The sequence below is a fragment of the Mytilus edulis genome, chromosome 5 (assembly GCF_963676685.1).
Source record: "Mytilus edulis chromosome 5, xbMytEdul2.2, whole genome shotgun sequence".
Lineage (NCBI taxonomy): Eukaryota > Metazoa > Mollusca > Bivalvia > Mytilida > Mytilidae > Mytilus > Mytilus edulis.
Window position 1 is genome coordinate 69,980,684 of NC_092348.1, and position 25,691 is coordinate 70,006,374.

Here is a 25,691-nt window from a genome sequence, read left to right on the forward strand (position 1 = left end):
CTGATCTGACAGCGACTTTTGGGAGGTTGTCTCACTTTATTCTCATATTATTTCCTTTTGTGTTTCTTATGGTGCAAAGATCACACAACAATAATAAGTCATATATAAGTTTATGAAAAACGTACAAAATGTTATGTATAAGAGTTAAAACATTCTTAAAGCAATCTGACCAAAATTCAGATCTTTCACGACTCGCCTGCTCATTTATCGTATGATAGAAACGAAATCAAAGATCTACATTTCAATAAGATTGGGGTTAACTTTATGAGATAGCTTGAAAGCAGGTAAGTTCTGTTAAATTTTAAGAGATTACTATTTTAAATTATATTTGAATGTGTCTATTATGAAACAAGAACCCTTCACGAATGACCCTCATATGTACATCTTGAACTTCCTTAATTTAACCAAACAATGATGAAGATATTGCTTATTATAATTTTTGTTTTCCAGTCGTTTGATGTATTTCAGCTATTGGCTTTGTCATTTTATAAGAGACTTTTCGTTATAAATTTTTACTTCGAATTCCGTAAGGGGTCATCCATAATTGTCAACCATTTTCCAAAGTGTACAAAACGTACACCTTTTCAGACCCCCCACCCTCCCTCAAAAAGTGTACATCAACCATTTTCAGATTTCAAGAGAGGAATCAGTCATTCTTAATAAAAAGAAGATCCAGACTGTTTATTATATTTTAGTTTAATATAGAAATTTGCATTGAAAATAAACTAAAACATATCTGACTGTTTTATTTGATGACATCTATCTGTGATGCCTGTGTTTTGTTAGAATAAAGAGTTCAAAGATTAGTGTTTCCCCTATCACACAGTGGTAACTGCAATGAAAAAGGGCACCTAGAGCATGCAAAAGATTAACAAAAGGGCACATAAACTATGCTTAGAATCAAAAGAAAGGGAAATGCATGGTTATATTGCATTGGTAAAGTATGGACTGACAGTTGTTGATGGAATCAGAGCTCAAGACAGCAATCAATAAACGAGTTATGTTTTAAAACATTTTAAGTTTTTAAATTTCCCGCCTGTATTTCTATTTAAAAAGTTCCTGTAAATATGCCATTCATGGCACTATTATCGTTTATGTATATATACTGTAACGTGTACATATATTGGATAATTTTTAAGGTTCAGGTTAAACTTCATATGGAGGTGCTCCTAATTAAAGGAGGCTTATACTAAGAAAAATAAGTTTACTTCCGTTTTATTGGTTTACTGTTTTGGAATATATTACAAGGAAATTAATCGGACCAGTTTAAAATCTTTTCGCAAAATGACGTCTTGTCAAAACCAAAACATCCAAAGAATTTAGTGTTTCCATCAGTTTTGTTTATTAAACAGAGTGAAACGATAAAAATTTATAATAAAGCAGGTGAAATTGACAATCGGGGGTACTGAAAAATGCTTGCAAACTTTTTGTTAAAAGTTTTTTTACAAGTTTACATTTTTGAAAGATTTAGTTTTCATATGATTTGATCTTTTAAAAGTTCAATCCGGATTGTGGAAAATTATGATATCGAAATAAATATCATCAAATGAAAATGATAAAGAAGAAATAAGAAGAGAAACACACCCAAGCCAAATCTCGATTTTATACATCGACCTTCCCTACGGAAACGAAATAAATTCTGGAAATAAAAAAAAAAGCGTACGGTAAAAATGTTGATTTTTTAACCCCCTCCCCCCAAGTGTACGTTTTGTACACTTTGGAAAATGGTTGACAATTATGGATGACCCCTAATATTTGTTGTTTTACTTTTTTTTTATATATTTTCTATCAATATCTAAGTTTTAAGTTTTGTTGTCTTTGTTTCGCACAGCTTTGAACATTATGGTTTTCTTTTCTATGGTTTAAAGAACGAATAAATTGACCTATTAACGATAAATCTATTCTATTTTTGACATACAAATCTTCGGAAAATATCTAGATTTTATTTGCAATTTTTGGTTTTTGGAAGGTTTTTTTTAAGAAATGCAATATTATGAAAATAAAGCGAAATCAACATTTAAGTGTGCATTTGGTAATTTTTTTTAAAAGGCTTAGTTCATTTTTAGGGGGGATCCATACAAGTACCAGAAAATGGTATTTTTTTAATTCTGGTAAAATTTAGAAATGTTCAATTTAAACTTTTGACCTTGATTTTACGAAAATTGCACCGTACGAATTAATGACGACTGGGCAAACCAGACGTTACAGGTAATAAGCTTTCCAATGATTTATAATACAGCCGTATGTGGACGTTTCGTCCCCCAGGGTATCACCAGCTCAGTTGTCAACTCTTCTATGTTGACATGAATATCAATAATGTGCTCAATTTTATAAATTTCCTGTTTACAAAACGTTGAATTTTTCGAAAAACTAAGGATTTTCTTATCCCGGGCATATATTACCTTTGTCGTATTTGGCACAACTTTTTGGAATTGTGGATCCTCAATGCCCTCAACTTTGTACTTGTTTGGCTTTATAAATATTTTGATATGAGCGTCACTGATGAGTCTTGTGTAGACGAAATCTGTCGTACTAAATTATAATCCTGGTACCTCTGATTACTATTAGGTTGGTGCATTAATGTCGTTAACTAGGTGTCTTTTTGAAAAATGTCACTCGCCTATATACTGTTTATTTATATAAAGAAAACTTAATGATTTATTGTTTAACTCGAGATATCTTAACAAATATCAGTTTTTTTTGTTTAAGGAATCCTTTTTTTCAAATGAGCCATGAAAGGGGAGATAACCCTTTTATTACAAATTTATACTGGACTAATAGGGGATTTTTTTTATGTTTACCTGTAGCAAGGAAACAAGCTTGGTGACAACATTTTTTCTTTTTATTTTCTTAAAACATATAATACAACCTATCTTCTTGCAATTTATTTCAAAATTCTATCTCATAGATTTTTTTTTATGCACACAAATGTGATTATTCATGAACGATCTAAGCAAATTTGTGCAATTTTCAACGACTCATAGCTTGAAAAATAGCACAGTGACCCATTCTTTTTATTATATTTTTGAAAAATGCATAGTAACATTTTCATTTTGGCAAATTATTAGAAAATGACTTTTGATCTACCTTTTACGGTTAATGTTTCTGTAGCCATTTTTGTACGAACTTTTCAATATTCAATTGTATCAAAACTACAGATATAATGAATAATAGAGATAGGCCATTTTGTACATATACCTAGGGGAAACCTGATGCAAAGCATTACAATTTACTGTTTCATTGCATTTGATAGAAATAGAGGACTTTTTGGCAAATAACCCAAAATTTTAATAGAAAATCCACACCCTTTAATACAGAGATTTGAAACATAGATTACTCACTTGATTTTCTATGATGTACTAGCGTTTATTGTTTACAAAAAGTTCTAAGCAACCTGTTAATTCCAAAACACCTCGTGCTGGGTCACTAAAATCGAGCGCATACTAAAAGGTGTACTTGATTTAGTCCATATCTATATTTGTTTTAACCAATAACTACATTAATAATTTGTTGCATGCCATAATCCTATATCTATCAGTCATCAAATTGCCAAATATTAGAGTACAAGGATAAAGGCTGTAGATTTTCTATAAAATGTCCACAACAGACTCTATTTTAAAAGAGTAAAATCCATTTTATTCCTTTTTCTAATCTTTTTCAATGTTTACCATAAATTGAATGCAAATTTCATAAAGAAACACACATTTTTTTACAATATTGCATGTTTTTAATCTTAAAACTGATAAAATTTACATTTAATGTTCAGGAAATTTCCCAAAATATATGAAAGTTTTAAAATATTTGTAGTGAAGCTGTATGTGACAACTATTTTTTCGGGAAATGTCCCGAAATCATTTTCAACATTATTATTTATAACATATATGTTGGCAGAGCGTTTTAACAAAAATATCTGAAACACATTTCGGGAAATATCCAGACAAAAATTAACTAACTACAAAATATGTTCACAGATGTCTTCAAATATTTCGGGATTTATCCCGAAAAATCAAGTGTACATGCTAGACCTAATGACTAATAATTTCTTTTCACATTTCGGGAAAAATCCCGAAAATATAAATCTAATATCAGGCACACACTTTTTACATAGATTTTTGTTACCCATTTCGGGAAAAATCCTGAAATAAAATCTACAAGCAGAAATAATGCATTTTGATTTCTTAAACATATTTTGGAAAAATCCTGAAAAACACATTTGGGGAAACATCCCGACAAAAATTAACCTACTACAAAATGTGCACACAGATGTCTTCAGATATTTCGGGATTTATCCAGAAAAATCAAGTGTATATGCTAGACATAACGACTAATAATTTCTTTTCACATTTCGGGAAAAATCCCGAAAATATAAATCTAATATCAGGCACTCACTTGTTACATAGATTTTTGTTACCCATTTCGGGAAAAATCCCGCAATAAAATCTACAAGCAGAAATAATGCATTTTGATTTCTTAAACATTTTTGGGAAAAATCCCGAAAAACAAAATCATTTAAGATTTTACAACACAAAATTTTGATACATTTAAAAAAGTTGTTTTTTTTACATAAATTTATTTTTTTAAATTTTGATTCATAAAAATTCTGATTCATAAAAAATATGTTTCTAACTGAAAAAAATATGTTTTTGTTTACAACCACATTTTTCATTACTTTTCTTAGAAATATTAAGGTTACTCTCTATTGCATCCCTATTGTCATGCTTCAGTAAATTTCTAAATATAATATCAGGCCAATTTGTCCCACAAAAAGGGGGTCTTTTTGTTACCTCTAAATCCTATTTATAAGAGGTCGATTTTAAACTGGCCTAAGCATAAACTTTAACATGTAAACTGCAAAAGATTGCAAGTCATAAAACTATGATTTAAGGTTCAGGATTATTAAAATCCCCAAGCACATGTATTGTCCAAAAGCTTCTTTAACTGCAAATAAAATACCCCTGGTTCTCCTTAAACTGAACTAACCCGGTTATCACAAATATTTCAGTGTAAACTAAGGAAATTTTCAAAGTCAAAATTCCAATACTGAGAGGCTGGTGAGGAGGGCAATTGAGATATGCGTCCATAACACATTGTACCCTTCTTCCACAGTCAGATTTCCATGTTCAGTAACTTATTTGTAATTGTTTAAAAAATACTGACTTCATAATGAACACTTGAAAGTACAAAGTTTCAAGTTTATTTGAGTGACCATAACATCATAGTAAACTATTGCACAAAAAACCTTTACCTACTGTACTGTTGTTCATCTTGAAAACAAACTAATTGATAAAAACTAGTTTCAACTCATTCAAATGCCAATGAAATTTTAAAATAGGAATAAAAAAAAAAACTCAAACTCAAAAATATTCAATAATGTAGCCTCATTTCATTTTCCTAATTGCACAATTTTTTTTGTCACAGAAAACATGGAAGAAACTATCTTTAATTACATTTTTTTTAATTTCTTTGATATTCTCCACAGCAAAATATAAAAATACATGTAGTAGTACTCTATAATATTACAAAAGTATACAATAAAATATAACTACAAATCATAGTATACATATGAATAAATCTTCATAGCATGTGCAATGTTTGTAACATATGCAGTTGGAATTATTACATATCAATATAAATTGATCTGCTTCTTTACTGATGCCTTGTTTTCTCTTCCTTTCACTCCTGCCTATAACATGTATAAGAACAAAGTAAATCGACATTTAATAAAATATAACAAAAACATTCTATTCCGCTGAACATGCTAAAAGTAAATATAAACTGTGAAATCAACAATTTTGGTTGAGACTATAACCATTTGACATTTATAACAAAACTTCTTTATCCCCTCTGACCATTTTGATTGCCTTGTCTGATGTTTAACACAATCACAATGATCATGTACATAATGTTTCTGATTTTTTTTTTATCACAGTCTGCACTGTTAGCCACTAGTCCAATGCCCCAGACCAGTAAATATTGATTCGGACTAGTATATACTATTAAAATTTTATATAGTTATATAAGCACAAATTTTGATATTTAGTGTCCGTACTAGCAGATGAATTGTTTTTGGCTCAGTCTGTTATCAATAAAGATAGTATAGGCAATAAGTTTCCAAAATTATTCAGTGTAAAGTTGTGTTCTTTTCCCTTTCTCCAATTGAATGATCATGACAACCTGCATTCTTTTATGTTAACTTTTTTTCTTTTTAAAAACACTAATCGAGATTTACAAGGGGAGCAACATTGAGTTTGCATGTGGCTTTCCCAGGTCAGGACATTTCCTGTCACCTAAAGTTGTATCTTAAGGATGCTTGAGGGTATAAAAATTCAGCAAAAATTTAAACATTTTTTTTTTCATTACAAATTTTATTTCTTATACTATCAGAGGTTAATATATGATATGGTACAAAAATCAACCAAAAAATCTATTTTTTTTTTGGCCCCAGATGATTTTTGAAATGTTTATACCACTGAAAAAACTCTAAATTATCTCCCTTAGATGAAAAAATGCAATTTTTTGGCATTAAAATTGAAACATCTTTTTCAACTCATGGGTGACTTATATTTTTCATTATTTTTTCTCAAAATAAGCTGTACTAAAACTCAACTATTGTAAAATTTAAGCAATTTCTGTAATTTATTTCTTTATATTTTGAAATTACATTTTTTTCCTCTTACATTTTGTATTATTACATGTTTTAGTTCTACAGTAAAAGGTACTTAGCAAAAAATACATGCTTCTTTCGAAGGCAGATTGTGAGCTTTAATGAACGGTGACCCTATACTTTTATTTTTCTATTTAAGTATAGGATATATATATAAAGTTTATTTCTAGAAAAAAATAGCAAAATTCTATTTTTAAAAACAAAAATTGTTTTATGCCTGCTTGTTTGTTGTTTTTGGCTATTCAATTCTACAATCACTTGTTGATCATTTTAAGACAGTTGACCTATACAAATATGATAAAACGTTTTCAACTGATTTTTATAGTTTGTTCTTATGTTGTGCTGTAACACCATTGTCCCAGGTTAGGGAGGGTTGAGCAACCAAAAATTTGTTTAACCTGCCACATTCTTTGTGTGCCTGTCCCAAGTCAGGAGCCAGTAACTGAGTAATTCCATAGAAGTCGTTGGTTTACTTATGTTATACATTTGATTTTCCCTACTTGTTTTGTTGTAAATTATATAAATTAGGCTGTTAGTTTTCTCAAATGTTTTTGTTCATTTTTTTTTTCTTGTAGGGACCTTTTATAGCGGACAATATATACAGTACAGGTTTTTATCATTCATAAGGGTGTACAGTTACCTAAAACTGCTTATATATCCACTTTATTCAAACTTTGGTGGATAGTTGGCTCATTGGCAATCATCATTATTTTTATATAAATATACATGATATAGGTCAAAACTGCATAGATCTATGCTATTTAGTTATTTTTTGTGTTGTTAGAGTTTCATTTCATCTGTAATAAACAGATAAAAATTCTTGAAACAATATGTTTTTTCTATATGAACATCATAGATTATTTATTCCTTTCAAAATTCTGTGAATAAATAAATGGTGAATGGGTCCATGGGACACAGATTATGCCCCTGCTTGCATATAACATTTTAAGGGGTCATAAATCAAGAATGGTAAAAGTGACACACAGTACCCAAATGAGTACTTGATCTGAGTTTTGTGGTTATAAGCATTGTGTATAAGTTTCAGTACATTTGGTTAAGCAAACTTAAGTTTATAGTGAACTAAAACAAATAAACAGATGTGCCATGTGCACATGATACCTCCATCACATTTTCAAAGAATAAAGTTCAATAACTTCTTAATAAAATTGAAAATGGAAATGCAGGGAATATGTCAACAACCCGACCAAAGTGCAGACAACAACCAAAGTCCACCAATGGGTCTTCAACACAGTGAGAAAATCATGCACTATAAGTGTTTCTCTTTTCTCTTTTTTTCATATAGAATAAACCTTTGGTTTAATGTTTAAAAGCTGGTTGCACACTAGTAATTTTTTGGGTCCTTAAATTAATAATAGCTTACTGTTGGGTGTGATCCAAGGCTCTGTACATGTTTTGAACATGTTGAAGACTGTACTTTGACCTATTTATAATGGTTTTTCTTTTACAAATTGTGACTTGGATGGAGAGTTGTCTCATTGGTAGTCATACCACATCTTCTTAAATCTAATATTATGTACAAACATACAAGGATAAAACTAAATGCCCACACCGCTATGACGGGGCATAACAAAATGCATATACATTTGTATATATAGAGCATCAGGACTCTTGAACATGACAGTACCTTATTCTGTATTCTTTCATCTTATCCCCTGATTGCTGACATGAATTTTGGTTCTTTATTTCTTTTACTTCCAGGAAATTTTGGTATGAAAGCACCATCTTTCAAGCTAAGTGTACCCATGATTTGTCCTGGGCGTATTTTGATAAAAATGATAAATGTTGACTGCATCTTTTGGTGTCTCTCTTGTAAAACAATAATGCAAAGCCTCTGTGTGTTGTTTAAATTTACAAATCATAGGAATTAACCAGTAACATATATTGTATTATAATTGCACTTCTGAAATAATCCTGACTAGTGACTGTACAGTTTCAGCATATTTTCCTTTGTTCTTAATTTTTCTGATATTTAGCTGAATGCAGGATCAATGAGAATATTCATGTGTGTGGCCAACAAGTACTTACAATCAGAGAACCTGAAAAATTTTTTATCTGTTGAGTTCTTGACTAGTTTCATTTATTTATCCATTAAAGAGATAGAGCTTTATTAGAATTTTGAAAGGTGGAAGCAGTATAATTACTTTAATACACTAAAATATGTAATAAACAAGAAGTAATTGTAACAGGATGCTGTTACGAAGTCTCCCAAATAAAGCTCCCATATTTAGCCATTTCCATGGTCCCATATTTTATTAGATTTGTTTTATTATCCCATACAAGAAAATATAAGGTTTAGAGGTGGGGATCTCTACTGTTTACAAGTATTAAAACAAAAAGGGTGTCGGGTAACCCCATAGACTCCCCCTATATTTAGTTTGATTGGTTAAATTGTCCCATTCAAGAATTTATATGGTTTAGGGGTAGGGATCTGAACCGTTTACAAGTTCTCAAATAAGAGAGGGTGGGGGTAAACCCGAAGGACTTCCCTTTTATTTCATTTGATTTGTTTAATTGTCCCATACGAGAATATATATGGTTTAGGGGCGGGTTCTGGATGGTTAACAAGTTTTCAAACAAGAGGGGGTGGGGGTGAACCCCAAAGAAATTCCATTTCTTTCATTTGATTTGTTTTATTGTCCCATACAAGAATATATATGGTTTAGGGGTGGGGATCTGGACACTTTACAAGATAATAGCACATTCTCAAATTGAAGAGGGTGGGGGTTTCCCCCAGGGACTCACCCTATATTTGATTTGATTTGTTTTATTGTCCTGTGATCATTTCTGAAGACTGCATGGTGTTTATCACTTACAGTTTTCAAGTCATTTGATTTTTTTTTTAAATAAAATCCCATAGTGTAACCCCTCCCCTCTTTATGCCCCTTAAAATACCCCTTAACAGAAGGGAAGCTTCTATAAAAATGCTTGTTTTGGCCCCTTTTTGGCCCTTAATTTCTAAACTTTGGCCCCATAACCCCTCAAATGAATCATAACCTTCTACTTGTGGTCTCAACATTGAGGTATAATTTCAGAGCAATTTAAATATGAAGGACGCCTCTGGGTGCGGGAATTTCTCGTTACATTGAAGACCTGTTGGTGACCTTCTGCTGTTGTTTTTTTCTATGGTCGGGTTGTTGTCTCTTTGATACATTCCCCATTTCCATTCACAATTTTATTGTATATTAAGTTATTATCCTGAAACTAGAAAAATGCTTGTTTTGGGCCCCTTTTACTAAACGGTTGAGACCATCATCCACAAAATTGATACCAACCTTCCTTTTGTGGTACTTTGAACCTTCTGAGAAAATTTCATAAAGATCTATTCACTTAAACTAAAGTTATTATCCGGAAAACAATGTGTCTTCGGACGACGACGACCACGACATCATACCATTATACAATCCCCCCCAAAAAATTGGGTTCGTATAAAAACATAATAGATCTTATACCAATATGTGAATTAAAATATTAAGGTACAATGTAATGTATGTGCCCTGTTCCAAGTCAGGAGCCTATAATGCAGTGGTTGTCATTTGTTGATGTGTTAAATATATTTGTTTTTTGTTCATTTTTTTGTACATAAATTAGGTAGTTAGTTTTTTTGTTTTCTTGTTTTACATTTGTCATTTTTCGGGCTTTTATAGCTGACTATGTGGTATGGGAAATCATACCACATCTTCTATGTATAAGCATAAATCAAATAAAGTTAAACACAACATTTAAAAGTGTTGACAATGGTTGATGTTAATTACATTTCTGATATATCAGATTTTCTTGAGGAGAATAATTTTTATCTAAAATACATGATTTTATGAGGGCTTGGATCCCGCTGACATGTTTAATCCTGCCATCTTCTGTGCCTGTCCCAAGTCAGGAACCTGGACAATCAGTGGTTGTTGTATGTTGCTGTGTTGCATATATTTGTTTTTAGTTATTTTATTTGTATATTAATATTAAGGTCATTAGTTCTGAAAGTTTTACAATTGTAATTTCAGGGCCTATATATGTGACTATGCAGTATGACCTTTGCTAATTGTTGAAGGCTGTAATTTGACTTATAGCTAACTGACCGACGGAGGGACAGGTGTAAAACAATATGTCTGTCAACTTTTTTCTTACAATTTCATACATTTCCCATATCATTGACTATTTTATCATTACTTACATCTGTCCATTATTATGCTGTCTTTTAGGTTCACATTGCATTTCAAGCTGATGTTCAATACTTGCACAGTTGTGCACCTAGAAAAAAAATCTGCAAAATTAAGATAAAACAGTCTTGTGCAACTGTCACACTAATTTAGATCATACAGTCGTGTGAGTTTCTAACAGAAAATTTACATCACATCAATGAGAAATTGAAAAAAGTAAATAAAATTATACATTTGTCGCTATCATTGTTGAGGTTACATGAGTGATTTATCTGCCTTATTTTTACATGTTCACAAATCAGTATCCAGGAGAACTGTAAATATATAGAAGCTTTGTACCCTCCCACTGAAATTTTGTGCTCTTAAGGAAACCAGGTGCTTTTTCTAAGTAAGGAAAGAGTTTATAAACTAGCTACCCATCATGTCCTCACATCTAATTATTAAAAGATGATTTTATTCATATTGATCATTGAAATGTGTATCAGAGTGAGAACTTTTCTATGTTCATTTTTTGGGGGAATATTATATTACCCTAATTTAATATTTTTATTGTCTTTAATTAAGTAACTGAGACAGTACTGAAAATAAAATTTTCATATCTCTTCATTTATCCTGGGGGATTAAAACCCATGAAATTGAAGTTTTTCACACATAATTGACTAATAGTACTTAGTAATTGGGAATGTAAACATGTAATAATGTTTTCCCAGTAGGCAGTTTAACCAAACTTAAGATAGACAAGACATAATAAATCTATTATACTATATACACAGCATGCACAGGACATGTGCTCCTATCATAATGATGAACTAAGTCCATACTGTCACTGAGTGTCCCTTTAACAAATAATGCAAAGTTAAAAAAATTTATTTAGATTCTGTGATTTTTTTAAATTTTAAACATTCTTATAGTTTGCTTGAAATATATAATTATTTTATACTTTATTATTATAAATCATCTGTAGATTTTGTTATTAATGAAAAAAAAGAATTACCTCAACTGATTTATCAATATTTAGGTCACAAGGCTTTTTACCCTGATGATAGAAGCGTGTCTAGAAATTGCTTCAGATTACTTTTAAGCAAATTTAATAGAACAGTTTTGAACATTTAAAAGGTCCCAAGTACATGTAAATATTAATTACACACATTTTTGATGACCAACAATGTATTAAGAAATTTTCAAAAAACATATATATATATATATATATATAGTTTAAAAATAAAAAACACAAAAAAACACATTATAAATCCAACATTGTTTCTGTTAGCACTTTCACCGCATCACCTACAGTTCATCAGACAGAATTGTTATGGTTACTAGTAACAACTTGTGACGTTACCTTATAGTAATGTCATTCGATAGTTTGTGTATATTACGGAATCTTATTCACGGACCGAATTTCATTTCCTATTTAAAGTCAGCTTATACAGTTCAAGAAAATAGTGTTCCTTGCCTTACGTGGAATTTTATCTTCGGTCCACATCTTAAACTAGAGGCTCTAAAGAGCCTGTGTCGGTCACCTTGGTCTATGTGCATATCATTATAAACGAAGGACACAGATGGATTCATGAAAAAATTGTGTTTTGATGATGTAGATCTTAGGATATAGGTACTAAGCAAGCGGGCATGATTGATTTTGACCTTACACGGTAACGAAAATCTTTGTTTTGCTTGATCAATATTCAATGTAAATTTCTCGACATTTGAAATTCCTGCTCCCAAATAATTTTTGCATCGATTTTTTCCTATTCATATGTTCATAAAACAAATTTGATATTCTAATTAGAACAATTAACTTGTACAAGCGCAAATAGTTGTGAATGTCAACACCAACTTTCAATTTCGATACAGTTATTGAGACATTTACATGTTTTATCTGAAAGAAACCTAATACAGGGCAAAAATAATAGTCACCAACCGGTGATTACTCATTCCTTGAAACATTTTGGGTAATAAACAAGTATAAAAATAATGTTTTTGTGTACGGTGTACAACAACATAACTATGCACCGTACATAAGGATTTCTGTGGTCAGCTAAACACCGTACACAACACTTTTATAGGGATAAAATATCGAAAAATCAAATATGTATGAAAGATTTCAATGCCAATTATTGAAACACTATACTTATTACACACACACATTGACCTTCTATCAGAAAAAGAGTTGCAATGAATATAGAATCATATCTGATGAGACGAGGGCCAACTTCTTTGACAAGTATTTGCTCATGCTTTTACAATGTTTTAGTAATCCCTCTTGTTTTGGGAAACTAATGAGACATCTCTAACCATCATTTCTTAAAACAGCAATTATGTTTAGATTGAAGTACACATTGATATTATGTGAACAAAACAAAGTTTTTGTTACTGTGTAAGATCAAAATCAAAAATGGTTAGTACCTATATCCACTGTACGATGATACACGGTGATAAAGAACCCAAGAATCTAAAAATTACAAAAATTTACGAAAAAATTGACTATAAAGCATAAAGGGCAATCACTCGACGTTAATGCGATTTGGTCATGCAGGCTTTTTTGTAGGTCTTACTTTGCTGAACATTATTGCAGTTTACAGTTTATCTCTATCAATAATAATATTCAAGATAATAACCAAAAGCTGCAAAATTTCCTTAAAATCACCAATTCAGGGGCAGCACAAAGACGGACGACAGAGGCCAAATGATGAGAAAAGCTCACTTGACCTTTCAGGTCACGTCAGCTAAAAAGGGATGTATATTTTAAATTTTCTCTTTCCACATTGGTCAAAGTGTTCCTAAACATGGTGAGTTTCTAATTGACGGGTCCTTTATCTGCTGTCACTTTGTGAACTCTCTCTCTATCAATTAGTCTATTGGTTTGACCTATGTACTTATGATTACAAGTCACCAGGGACAGGTTGCACAATAAATATTTTTTTATGATTTACAGTTCATATAAAAAAGAAGATGTGGTATGATTGCCAATGAAACAACTGTCCACACGAGACCAAAATGACACAGACATTAACAACTATAGGTCACTGTACGGCCTTCAACAAAGAGCAAAGCCCATACCTAAAGTCAGCTATAAAAAGCCCTGTTCATGCTTTTATACTGTTTTAATTGCTGTGCCTGATTTCAGATTTTTAACTTTGTCTCACTTCTAGCATTTCACACATTCCAAACCTGGGATCCTTGTATTTTTGTAAATTTCTGCCACCTAATCTGTGTACTGAATTTTGCTCATGTAAGAAGTTTCTTCAGATTTGGTGCTTGTCGACAGCTCCCAATAAGCTGTGATTCATTGAATCAGTGAATTTTTTATTATCTCCCTTTAAAGGACACCTTTCACTGTGAAAAAGTCCTCTCATTGAAAGTCAACCTTGAATTTAATAGTACTTTATCATGAAATAATGTCCAATTAAAGGACACTTTTTCACAGCATCCGATTAATTAAAACAAGAGGCTGTCACAACGACAGCAAACCGGATTTATTAACATTTATTTGTGTCCTGGGAATATCACAAGAACCATAACTGATGAATGATGAAAGTGAAAATCGTCAATATCAAATTTGACCTCCATTTTGTAGTCAGTATCAACATATTAAAATTTGAAAAGCTTAGATTGAATGGTTCATTAGTAAATGCAACAATGTGAATGGAAACACTGTTTAACGATCTTTCAAGAACCATTACTCCTGAACGGTAAAAGTCAAAATCGTCATTATTGAACTTGACCTCTATTTTGTGATCAGCAACAACATATAAAAATTTCAAAAGCTTTGGTTGAATGGTTTATGAGAAAATGCACGGACACGACTGGAAACACCATTTTTCAATCTTTCAAGAACCATAACTCCTGAACGGTAAAAGTCAAAATCGTCATTATTGAACTTGACCTCCATTTTGTCATCAGGAACAATATATTAAAATTTTGGAAGCTTTGGTAGAACAGTTCATGCGTAAATGCACGGACACGACTGGAAACTCCATTTTTCACTCTTTCAAGAACCATAACTCCTGAACCGTAAAAGTCAAAATCGTCATTATTAAACTTGACCTCCATTTTGTCATTAGTAACAACATATTAAAATTTGGGAAGCTTTGGTAGAACAGTTCATGCGTAAATGCACGAACACGACTGGAAACTCCATTTTTCAATCTTTCAAGAACCATAACTCCTGAACGGTAAAAGTCAAAATCGCCATTATTGAACTTGACCTTCATTTAGTTGTCAGTAACAACATATTAAAATTTTAAAAGCTTTGGTTTAACGGTTCATGAGTTAATGCACGGACAACATTTGATTGCCGCCCGCCCGCCCGACAGCCCGCCGTACATCCCCAAATCAATAACCGACATTTTTGTCAGAAAAATCCGGTTAATAATATTATAGGGTTAATAATAAAAGGGTTATCGCATGAATATTTGGGAATATTGTCCAGAGTAGAATTTAATATTGCACGAGCTTGCGAGTGCAATATAATATGTTCTACGTGGGATAATATTCCCCAATATTCATGCAATAACCCTTTTATTGTATAGCAATATAATACTATTTGAAAGTTAAAATTGGTTTAAACGAAGATTCATGAATTTTGAAGATTTATTGCACGCTTAATTACTGTTATTCCTGATATTCATATGATGAAATCATAATCTTTCAATAAGTTTAATTGAAGTCTGGAGCGGGCATGTCAGTTAACTGCTAGTAGTCCATGTACATGTAGTCTGTTGTTATTTATGTATTATTGTCATTTTGTTTATTTTTCTTTGGTTAACTTACATCTTCTGACATCAGACTCGGACTTCTCATGAACTGAATTTTAAATGTGTGTATTGTTTTGCGTTTACTTTTCTACATTGGCTAGAGGTATATAGGGGAGGGTTGAGATCTCATAAACATGTTTAACCCCGCCACATTTTTGCGCCTGTCCCAAGTCAGGAGCCTCTGCATGGCCTTTGTTAGTCTTGTATTATTTTAATTTAGTTTCTTGTCTACAATTTAGAAATTAGTATGGCGTTCATTGTCACTGAACTAGTATATATTTGTTTAGGGGCCAGCTGAAGGACGCCGCTGGGTGTAGGAATTTCTCGCCACATTGAAGACCTGTTGGTGACCTTCTGCTGTTGTTTTTTCTACGGTCGGGTTGTTGTCTCTTTGACACATTCCTCATTTCCATTCTCAATTTCATTATTTTTGGTTACTATATCTGTGGGAAATATTATATTGCTATGCAGTATTAAGGGTTATGGCATGAATATTAGGGAATATTGTCCCGAGTAGAATTATATATTGCACAACCTTGCGAGTGCAATATATGTTCTGCGAGTAAAAATATTCTTATAAGTAAAAATTGTTGCCTGGTGAGGTTCTGATTCCTTTCACTGATTTGGCTATACTTTTTGGACCTTTTGGATTATAGCTCTTCATCTTTTATATAAGCTTTGGATTTCAAATATTTTGGCCACGAGCATCACTGAAGAGACATGTATTGTCGAAATGCGCATCTGGTGCAAGAAAATTGTTACCGTTAATTTTATTTAAGAAAACAGAAAAATCGGCCCTGAAATTAATTTAAATTTAAAAGAATATGGATTTAAAATGGTGCTTAATTATAAAATAAAGGAAAATCAAATTATGGGCGACAATGATTAAAAAAATTATTTGATAATCCCACTCTAAGCATTAAAACCCTCATTTATAACCGTTGACATGTTCCCCTACGACTATGTTCATTGACTCTGGTACCAAACAAAACAAAATATGCATTAATATATCACAGGGGTCGAATTTAAGCTTTTTTGTGTACTGGCCAGCCGGACCAGTGGACTAAAAATCACATGGCTCCAAATCTACTGGTCCTGCAAAAATGACATGCAAAATTGAGTGCTGGTATCTACATGTATGAGGGTTTGGATGGGGTTAAATGATTAAAGAATAATGCCCTTAAAAAATGAAGATTAGAGAATAATGAGCCAAAAAATAGACGATTAGAGAATAAAAGGGTTAATTTTTGGAAGATTAGAGAAAAAAGGGGTTAATTTTTTTAAAGATTAGAAAAAAATGGGGTTAAATGTTTACAGAATATTAGACCCCCCCCCCCCCCCCCCATCCATACCCTCATGTATGATGAGTTTATTTATTGACAACTTTATCAACTGAAATACATGGTATCCCCCGTAATTGATGTCGCAGGTAAATTCTTTTGTAAACAAACCGAGATTGCGAAGCAATCAGAGATTTTTATCGGCAAATTTCTACTGGACCGCCGGACCACCAGCTGACGCAATCTACTGGTCCGACACAAATTCTACTGGTCTCGGACCACCGGACCAGCGCTAATTTCGACCCCTGTATCATATAGTACACAGAAAATTATTTATATGTTGTGGTTCTAAAGTTTTATTCTCGCTATTTTAAATTCATAGTACGTTTTCACAAGCAGGGAATTTAAAATATTTAAAGGAATTACTAATTCCAGAGAAATATGTCTGTTAGTATAATGTCAGTTTATTTATAAAAAAAAAATCAACCAAATACTGTTTATTTATAATGAAAACTTCAGAATAAAGTAAAGGTTAGTTATTCGCCGGTAATTTCATGTTCATCGTGAATGAAAAAAAGTGATACCTTCACGTATTTTGTTATTTTTATAGCTTTGAGTATAGACAGTATTTAAAGGCATATAATTAACATTATTATGATGAAATAACATTGAACAGCAACTATTTTGAACGATTCTTTCTTGTTCAAATTGTGAAAACCTCAATAGCTTATGCATGTTATGGGGGGCTGCGCCCCCTAGCCCCCTTCCCCGGTATAAACTGAAGGCAAGCTACACCACTGATTTCTGTTGGAAATATTATATTGCTATACAATAATAATAGTTAGTAAGTCCAGAGTAATATTTTATTGCAGATTTTCATTGTGATTAAGTCACTAAAACAAGTATTTATATGTTAATGCCAGCATTTATTGTTTACAAAGAGTCTACAGAACTTTAAATTAAATACAATTAAAAGTCAAGAAAACCCTGGACCCAAGGCCAAAGGTGTACTTGAATTGGTCTATATAAAATTTGGTAGTTTGTTTTATGAATAACGTTATTTCTGAATTTTAAATTGTTTTTTCTTTTTAAACTGTGTAATAGAAATTATTGCTCTATCTAATAAGCATTGACCAGTTGAAATTATTGTGGTCAAGCAAATGACAAAAACAATATTCTGAATTCAGATTTTCCTCATATATATATCTGTCACTGTCAGGTAACCTGAGGATTTCCAAACCGAAGTGGTTCGTCTGAAAAAGTTGGAATTTACAGAATAGGTGACGGGTAACAGGTCTGTGGACGAAACAAACATCCTCACCTTCAAACTGGTAAAGTTCAACTTCTACTACTTACAGTCCAGACATGCTTGAGGGCCCTCATGGGGTTTTTGATTATGTGATTACTTGGCCGTTTTTTTAATGATTATTTGATTATTAAGCCAAATATTTCATGATTATTTGATTACCTAGGACTGTATTTTTAGTTTATGATTATTTGATTACTAAAGATAAGCAAATATTTAATGATTATGTGATTATATTGGCAAAAAATGGTGATTATGTGATTACTAGGACCCCCCCATGAGGGGCCTCATGCTTGAAACTTTTTATTTCTCAACACCTCATCAGCAGTGCGATAGAAGAACGTCTGTTATCCAAATGCAATCAGGGAACCAGTTCAGGTAAGACCTTGAACTTGAAGATGCAGAGCTTTTCTGAATGAAAACTTGACAGTACAGCGGTAGCCTGTTGTTGAAATTATTTCAATATGGTCCTATATGGTAAACATTTAGTTAAAACAAGTGTGAGAGTATAATTTACGTTTAAAGAGCTAGGTTTTTTGTTTTGTTTGTTTTTTTTTTTGGGGGGGGGGGGGGGGGGGATAAGGGTAGGTCACTACAGTGCAGTGTAGTGGTAAGAGTGGTGTTTTTTTTGCATGGAATTAAAATGAAGTAAGACATATGTTTATGTTGAACGTTTTCTGTCATGAATGTTGCATGAAAAATAAATGTGCTTTGGTTTGAACCTTTTTCTGACTGAGAAATTGCTGCCTCCTTGTATGGGACTTGTATTAACTTTACGTTTGATATTCCCGATTAAGTATAATACACATTTATGATATAATTCAATTTGGTTTACAGCTTTTAAAAAAGTATTTCTTGACGATCCCTGCCAATTTAAGCGTTTGAATTTTATTTGAACAATACTGAGCATGCAAAATAAGCATTTGAAAATGAAGATGCTCATAAAATTAAATAAGCAGAATATGTTGCACTAGGCACCAGTCTTGTAAGACAGTTAGTCAAATTAAAAAGTTAAAACACATAGAAAGTAAAATAAAAACACGGCAATCATGTCGCACAAAAATCACCCATTATCCACCCTCTGTCTCTGAAAGGTATAGATGAGGGACCTACCAATTGGTTTTTATAGGGGTGTAGGATGAAAAATTTTGTCCTGCATTCTATTACTATTAATTGTTATGTATTTTTCACTCTTTTCGGTCCTGTCTTTTTTGTACTAAAATAGAGAATGGAAATGGGGAATGTGTAAAAAAGACAGCCGGCAACCTGGCTACCAGAAGAGCAGAAACTAGCAGAAGGCAACTAATGGGTCTTCAACATAACGAAAAAATCCAACACCAGGAGGCGTGCTTCAGCTAGCTGTGACAGTGCAAAAAGCAGCTTCGTTTATTATTTTGGACTTTAATTTAAAATTCTCAATTTTGATATTTAAGACTTTAATTCTGTGTGTTTTATAATTCATTTTATTTTATAATTTTGTTTCTATTTACATTTCATATCCAGGACTTAAAATCAACATGCTTTGATATGCAATTTAATTCTAAGTTTGGACATTGAGTGACATGTTTCAATCTGTTAGCTAATTAGTGACATTTTACCTTATTCATAATGTATGTTCTTAATTGTCATAATCAGATTATCATTTAATATCTATTCTTCAAGTTCTAAAAATAGTTTAATCTTTGTCAGTGAACAATATCACTCAAATTAATTGTTAATTGTTATGTCTATACTTGTCAATTCAATTGTGTATAAATACTTGCTTATAATTTTGATAAGCAAGATTTGGACTCAGGACTTTACACTGAACACAGTCCATCTGTAATAAAAGTATTAGTATTCCATGCTGAATTATTGGTTTATTCATCGCTAGTTCCAAAGTCTCAGTAGTTAGTTTTCACCACAGTTTCAGAGTTCAGAGTTCTCATTGCTATTCACAGCAATCGTTCGTTGTGTGATCAGGTGCATCACACAGTTTCAGTAACAAGAGGCCATTCAGTCAGGCTCTTGTTACACGATCCGACAAGTCACCCAGTTTCCCCGGTGACATAGCCCCAAAACAAGTATTAGCTTTTCCAAAAAGCTAGCCGTCTCCTTGCAGAATTAAATGATAAGTGTGTATATACATTATATAAAGTTTGTATATGGAATATATATCTGAATGGGAATTATTCAGTAAAATTGAAATGTATATGTTAATGTAGGGTATATGAGTATTTATAGGTATAGATATGAAATTATCATTGACTGATATAAGTGTTTTTCAATGGATATAAGTGTTTTTCAATAAATGCTATGCTGTAAATACAGAATCTTCGGGTAAAAAGATTTCTGAAGAAAAACAAAGTCATATGTTTAGTTTTTGAAAACTTTTATTATCTTTTTGAAACTGGTTTTCAAATCTTAGATAATGGTATAATACTCGCTAAATCATAAACTTAAACAATATAATAAAACATTTAATGTATGACAGTTGTGAATGTATAATCGCACAATTAAATGTGTTAGTAGTAGTTAGTAGATAGACTATGAAAGTAATACTGAATATATTGGAAAATATTATTTTTTAAATTTTTAAGAAAATGGGAAAATTTGTATTTCTTATGTCAAGATAAAGTGAAAATTTTTGATATGTTACATTGCACTCAACAGCTAGAGGGAAATAAAAATCTGCTATTTGAAACAGATTATATGAATAATATACATATATACAATAAACAAAAGGCTCTCAAGAGCCTGCAATGCTCACCAGTTTTATAGAGAAGATTCTTAAATGTTAGAAAAATTGATGGACACATTGTTTAAAATTGTCTTTAAAGGGCAATAACTCTTACGGGGTGAATTGACAATTGTTTTGAAGATTTTACTTGCTGCATAATATGTGTTAACAGTTTATATCTTTCTATAACTATTGAAGATGATAACAAAAAATTGAAAAACTTGCTTAAAAAGAAAATTTAGTGGCAGCAATTGACGATGTAGTATTTAATGTGTCTGAAAATTTCAGGGCAGATAGATTTTTACCAAATGGATAATTTGTGGTAGAATTGTAAAGATTTATACACTTAAACACAAGTAATTGAATGAAATAGAAAAATTCTTTTTGGGGCTTCTTTTTTTACCCCTTATTCCTTAACTATTTGGACCATAACTGTTACAGCGGATTCCATTGAGTTTGTAGCCAAAGGTAATATCTTTGGTTGGCTTGCTTGTTAGCTGAACCGTGAAGTCTTTGTTAGGTTAGGTAAACTACCCTACTTTAAGAATATACTAGTCCTACAGAAAACAAATCAATCTGTCTGTTGGACTATGCTACTTTGAAAGTAGGGTAGTTTACCTAACCTAACAATGACTTCACGGTTCAGTTAACAAGCAAGCTAACCAAACATATTTTTGCTACACACTCAATGGAATCTGCTGTAAAATCAACCCCAACTTTTCTTTAGTGATATTTAGTGATCTGGTTAAAGTTTAAAGAGATCTATTTACTATAAAAAATACTTATTTTCTGGAAACAAATTGTATTGCTGATACCGCAGACGACGAAATGAAACCATTATATGATGCAAATTTTGTTTTTGTTTTATAAAAATCTGCAAAATTCAATTAACTGAATATATTTATTGCACTGACTATATATTTATTGCACTGACTGTTTTATTTTAATACTGAAGGCAAAAGGTAACATTGTATTTATATGGTATTTCTATTATTAATATTTAGTTTGTTATAGTGATCTAATATTAGCTATGGCAGGAATAGAAGGTGATATACATGATGAAGTAGATATTTAGATGGTTAAAGATACAATGTCCTATCCAAATGTGAATATATATATTTGCACATATTTATCCTGTAAAAAAACAGAATATAAAAAGTTGGTAGGAAGAATGTATGAGTTTATATATGAAACACTAGTTTGTTAAAAATATCAAATACATAAACTGTAAAATTTTTTTTTTTAAAGATATGTCAGTATATATAAAACATTTAAAACAAAACTAAGCTAAACTAATGACTAATATAATAAAATGCTAAAGAATTTGTATATATATATATCAAAGAAATTGTACTGGACCCAAATTAACATTGAGGTGGACATGTATGACACTTGTGGAATAATATTAATAGGAAAATTGTAAAATATTGCACTAATATTTTTAAAAGCTCTGTTGAGATTATCAAACAGGATATAAAAAGTTGGTGGGAAGAATGAATAATGTTATATATGAAATATGAAACACTAGTTTGTTAAAATATAAAATACATAAACTGTTAAAAAAAAATTACGATATGTCAGTATATCATGTATATATAAAACATTTAAAACAAAACTAAGCTAAACTAATGACTAATATAAAAAAATGCTAAAGAATTTGTATATATACATGTATCAAAGAAATTGAACTGGACCCAAAATAACATTGAGGTGGACATTGTATGACACTTGTCAAATAATATTAATAGCAATATTGTCAAATACTGTACTAATATTTTTAAAAACTTTTTCGAGATTATGTTGTAACATTATTATGAGTGCTATATACATGTATATGAAAGTGAATGTATTATTGGACACATTCTATGAGAGCAATATTATCAAAAGTAATACAAGAAATATATATAGCACTATTGGAATAATAAGCATAACATTGAGAACTAGTTATATTTTGGATGAGTTAGCATATATACATGTGGAACTATATAGTCTCTTCAAGAATGGTGAACATATTTTTTATAGTCTGTAATCTGTTCTGAATATATACACTTGGTACTACACTTAGCAATATTATTGATTTGTATACCTAAATGTAATTTGATATACTTTAGAACAGCTTTATAAATTAAATTTCTTTAGTATACAGAAAATTGTATATAAGAAAAGTGATATTGTAGGGCCATTTTTAGAATATCTGAATCTGTTAAATGAATTTTATATTGTTTAACTTATTTAAAAGTGTATACACTTATTATAAGATATTAGTGAGAAATATCTGGAAATACATATTTTTATTTAAATTTAGCACAGAATATTATTTATATAAGGTGTAATGCTTTGAAATGATATCTTTAAATAAATATGATGACACAAAGAAAAAACACAGATAAAATTTAAATGATTGAAAAATAGCTCAGATTGTATTAATGCCAAAATGACAATATGGTATTTATAAAATTATAACAAATATTATTTGATGATAGAATAAAATAAAATATGTTTTAGCACTGCAAAATTTGATACAAAGGTGGTTAGAAATTTATGATTTAACAATTAAATAATATTATTATGTGATTGGTTATCAAATGATAAATAATAACAATAAAAATAGGTAATAGTTTAATTTATAAGAATGGGAAAAGATAAACACCTTGACATTTCTTGGGAAAAAAATTAATGAAAATCTGACACAACAGAGTAGATTTTAAGTACTACCATATCTTTGTGTGTGTTTTATTCAATTATATTTTGTTAAAAAATTGCACTATTTAATCAAAGTAAGGTTGTAATTATATATATTGGAGAACATAGTGGCTAATATATCTTGAAAAATGAATACAGCATTAAAGTTAACTGATTTAAGCAGTTGTGTGATATAATGTTAAATTGATATTAAGACAGGTTTAGTCAGTAAGATTTGTACAAAATATCATTAAGCAGGGATGATTTGTATCTTGCTGACTTTTGAGTCTTTACTGTCAATATAAGCTGTGAAGGGCAATTTTTCAACTATTGCTGCTGTAAATTTTATATTCGATATTTCTTCAGGGATATTTAAACCCTTTCTAATATCTTCTGCATGGTTGTTGAAATATGTATATTGTTTGCCATCCTCTGTTAAAAATTGTCCAGTGACACTGATGACAGCAGTCTTTTCATTATACATAACACCACACTTGTCACATTTGAAGTTTACCAGCTTTTTTCTGTAGCAACTTGGGTAACTGCAGGATCTGAAAATAAAAATAAAAGATTTATTCTTGATATTTTCAAAGATTTTGATTGTGTGTATTTGTGTAAATGTTTTGAATATTCTTATATTTACATACTAAATAGTGTGTTGAATTTACATTCTTATGCAATCTTTAAATACTGAAAAATCTGAGGATTAGGTATATAAGTAAGCTCTCTAAAGCTATCTTTATATCTTGTAACTGTATATAATTTTGGGTTGAAATGAAATAAGTATGTTAATTATTAATAACATATTACTTACAGGTATCTGTAAATTTTTCCAAAACCTGTCACCTTTACAGGCTCCTTCTCAGGATATTCATCTTCTAGGTCATCATTTTCACTAAGTAGACTTAATAACTTTTCGTCTTCAGGAAGTATCTGTAAATGTCACCAAGTATTTGTTTTAAGTAATGAATAAATATTTATGGTGTTCAAAGGGTTTTAAATAATTTGTTACTAAATGGAGAAATGTACTGGTTTTTACGACAGAGGTCAAAGTCTTAACAGTTGGGGATGAGACTGGATTAAAGCTTAAGACAGTTCTGAATTTGGATGGTGATAAAATTTTTGAAATAGTATAGGTTTCTGACACAAAACAAATGTATTACACCATACTGTGGAATTAAAGATCTATGTCTTCCTTGAACTTTTCAAAATTTTGAGAAGAAAAAAAATTGAACCGTAGTTTACTGTGACATGAGGATATTTGACCTTACATATTTATTAACTTGCAATTTAGTTAGGAAGCAAGTTAAGCAAAGATTTGACATGTATATGTATACCTAATGTAGTTGTCTGTAAAGTTTGAAAAAAGTCTTTGTAACTGCAGGCAAATACATATAAGTTAGGTGAAGATGTGTTTTTTAAATGAAGATTAAGTGAAGTTAGGTGAAAATGTGTTTTTTAAATGAACAGATGATTGACAATCTAAGAATAATCATTGCCTTTCTGTCACTCTCTGAACTGTTTATAAAAAGTGACTTTTTATTATATAGAATAATATGTTATTTATATCAAATTATTGGCCATTGCCATTGGTAGAAGAATATAATATAATTGTTTAAGAAATGAATTATTATCCCATATTGGATTTTTAAATGTAATACATTTACTTCTATAGACTGAATTAATAAATGATCACTTACTTCAACAGTTGCACTATCAAACTTGTTGGATATTGCTGGAACTGGTTGGTTCATGTTGTTGAAGGTGTCTGTAACAATGAAATTGCTTAAATGGACAATATCACCAGTTTATATATTTGTGCTTGCAAGGTTTCTCCATAAACAGACTTGTATGTCACCTTCCTCATCTCTCAACTTTATCTTTTTGAAAGAAATTTCTTCACCTGTGTTTCTGACTCTTTTTAACTGAACAGCGGAGGCCTTAAAAGTATACATATATATATTCAGTCGATGTATAGTTTTTAAATGATAACAAAATTAAAATATGTGTTTAACATGTATAAAAATTAGGGAGAATGTACATAGGTTTAGATTTTTTGCTTGAACTAGGTGTTGTGATAAAGAGTATAGTATATATGTTCATTTCATTTG

At 30.8% G+C, this 25,691-nt stretch overlaps 2 long non-coding RNA genes across 2 annotated transcripts in view; one reads left to right on the top strand and one right to left on the bottom strand.

Moving 5' to 3' along the window:
- Positions 1–3,611: 3,611 nt before the first annotated feature.
- LOC139524356 (uncharacterized) lies at positions 3,612–18,233 on the bottom strand. The gene is made up of 4 exons (XR_011664775.1): positions 18,195–18,233; positions 10,851–10,927; positions 8,310–8,721; positions 3,612–5,683 (listed from the first exon to the last, which is right to left on the bottom strand). It is a non-coding gene; the product is annotated as an uncharacterized lncRNA (long non-coding RNA).
- A 328-nt stretch (positions 18,234–18,561) lies between these two features.
- The window catches only part of LOC139524358 (uncharacterized), a 37,884-nt gene continuing 30,754 nt past the window's right edge, over positions 18,562–25,691 (top strand). The window contains exon 1 of the long non-coding RNA XR_011664777.1: positions 18,562–18,656. This is a non-coding gene — a long non-coding RNA (uncharacterized lncRNA). The remainder of the gene's footprint in view (positions 18,657–25,691) is intronic.